Raw genomic sequence first — 2962 nt, 5'->3', positions numbered from 1 at the left:
GGGTTGAGATTGAATCAGATTGACTGTATTTGCAGAAAGAATCATTGGAGAAGTCTCATCCTTCTTGTCTCCAAAGAGCACTCTGGCTGCATCCTCTCCAAGCTATATCTGTTCTTTTGGCTGTCTATGGGATGTTAAGTACTCTTCTTCAACACCACAGCTCAAAGTCATTCCCCACCCCTCCCTAGTAATCCTTATTCATTGTCCAGCTCTCAGATGCAAAGCAAATAATCAGAGACTATGGCCTAGATCAGACCAGGAGCCAATGGTAATGAAGGAGGTAGTGAAAACTTCATCAAAGGCATTGGCAGAAAATAAGGGCCCAGGAATCTATGGGGTACCAATTAACTTGTTTTAATTAACAGATGCAGTCTTGGATGTGCTCAGCAGTCTATGCCAGAAAATTTGGAGAACAGCTTTCTGGCTAATGAATTGGAAGAGGTCCATAATTGTTCCCATTCACAAGAAAAGTGACCCAACTGAATGTCGAAAGTATTGAACTATATCATTAATATCACATGAAAGCAAAATACTGCTAAAGATCATTCAAAAACAGCTCTAACAGTATCGAGGTAGGGAGCTGTCAGAAGTTCAAGCAGGATTTACAAGAGGCCATGTAATCTATTAACTTCCCCAATAAATCCTATATTCATGAGTATAATCTGTGGGTCTTCTGTGGCTATTGCAATGGATTAGCAGGTGCATAAAGTAGGACAGGGGACACGGGAAGGATAATTGGTGTAAAAATTTGAAATGTAGGTTCAGTGGTCAGTGGACAATATCTAACCACATGCAAATTAGCTTTGTGTTATGGATGTTGTTTATGGGAACTTGTTAATCTAGTGGAACGTAGATGTTCGCCTTCATGCTACTCACATTCTTTTTACATAAGGACACAGAAATGATAAGTAACTTTGGAATATCTGCACCAACTTTGGCATGAGGAACTTACTTTAAAAAAAACACCATCTGTAAACCTAAGAGTTCTTCCTCTGTATGTTTGTGAGAGGAAAAGATGGACTGCGTGACAATCATGCTGTATCAGAAGCACATAGCAGTTTTCAATTATTTCATTCCAAATTATCTATAAACACTAGAAGTAGTATTAATTATTTGAAATTCAAATTCTACAGAAAGTTCACATACTGCTTATTCTCTTGTATTTTTGAAAGATGAGAGAAGTACATTACCAGTATTTCTAACAGATATTTGATGTAGTCTAGCCAGTTTGGCTCTGCCTATTAGAAATGTTACTAAGACCCAAATTACAAGTTCCAGCATAAATATATAGACAGGCCCAACAGATTATATTTTTTTAGTCAAACTGCTCTATTAAGGTAAAACATTATGATATATTAATTTCTTAAAAGATTAGTACAGTATATGAAAGAATATTATTTTAATTTTTTTACAGATACTACCTTGTTCTATTTCTTATATTATTATTTTTAAACAGAAACCTGAATAAAAGCAACTTTTAAGAGCAAGTTCAAAGTATGATGAGGTCAGCGAAAATATTTTCTGTCTCTTTTGTATACCTATATACAAAGAACTGAAATCAGAAAAACAAAAGGGAAAAAGTCACTCAGAATTTCTCAAGTTGAATGAACAGAGGAACAAATTTAAGCTTAGAGTTGCAATACTAAAAATGCTATAGACAAAATATTTAATAATCCAAGAAATATCAGAAGAAGAATAAATGGAATCACTGTACCAAAAATAATTGGCTGAAATATAACAGTTTCAGGAGGTAGCATATGATCAAGAATGAATCGTAAGGAATGAAGAAGGTCAAGCTGTTTTGAAGGAATTAGAAACAAATAAAGTCCCGGGAAATAAAGGAATACCAATTGAGATATTTCAACAAACAAAGGCAGCCCTGGATACACTCACTAAGATGTGACAAAAAATCTGGAGAGCAGTTAACTGGCCAATTGACTGGAGGAGACAAATAGTTATTCCCATTCCCTAAAAAGATCATCCAACAGAATGTGGAAATTATCAAATAATATCACTACTATAAAATGCAACTAAAATTTCCTGAAGATTATCTAAAAATGTCTAGACTAATACAACCAACAGAGAACTGCCAGAAAGTTGGTTTTAAAGAAGGCCATGGCATTTAATTGTGTGTATCTCAACAAATCGTGGCTAACATTTAGAAGAATAGAAATCTGACACCACTTGATTGTGCTCATGCAAAACCTATACCTAGACCAAGGAACTATTGTACAAACAGATCAAAGGAGCATTGTACATTGCAAATGCAAGAAAGGAGTATGTCATGAGTGTATCCTTACCACTTACCCCTTACACCTTTTCTTTTTTTTAACACCTTTTCAATCTATATACTGAATAGATCATCTGAGAGGTTCAACTTTATGAAGAAGAATGTGGCATCAGGATTGGAGACTCAGCAACCACCTATCTTATGCATATGACACAGCATTGCTGGCTGAAACTCGGGGAAGATTTGAAGCATTTGCTGCCAATCAAATACTGCAACCTTAAATGGATTTCATCTCAACATCAAGAAAACAAAAGTCTTCACCACCAGGCCAGTAGGCAGCATCATAAAAGATGGAGAAAAGATAGAAGTTGTTAATAATTTCATCTTGCTCAGGCCAACAATCAACACCCTTAGCACTTGCAGTCAGTAAATCTTAAGAAAAGATGCAAGGAGCTCTGGTGGCAAGAAACTCCATTGCAAAGTTGAAGGTATGAGATTTTAACCCACCAGATGTTCCACTGGGCAAGGAGGGGCAATCTCCTCCTCTGCCAGTCAAATCTGATTAAATAGTACAAAACAAGAAAGGGGGGGGGCAAAAAGAAGAATTACACTGGGAAAATGTGTTTTCAAGGACATCTCTATAGTGCTAAAGAGCAACAGTGTTAGTCTAAAGACTATGGTGCACTTGGTCTAAGCTATGGTTTTCTCAGTTGCTTGCAATGCATCTGACAT

Source organism: Elephantulus edwardii, unplaced genomic scaffold (genome assembly GCF_000299155.1).
Source record: "Elephantulus edwardii isolate Elephantulus edwardi_28Jun2011 unplaced genomic scaffold, EleEdw1.0 scaffold00198, whole genome shotgun sequence".
NCBI classification, from domain to species: Eukaryota; Metazoa; Chordata; class Mammalia; order Macroscelidea; family Macroscelididae; genus Elephantulus; species Elephantulus edwardii.
The sequence above is the reverse complement of the archived record's forward strand: the minus strand, read 5'-3'. Positions refer to the sequence as shown.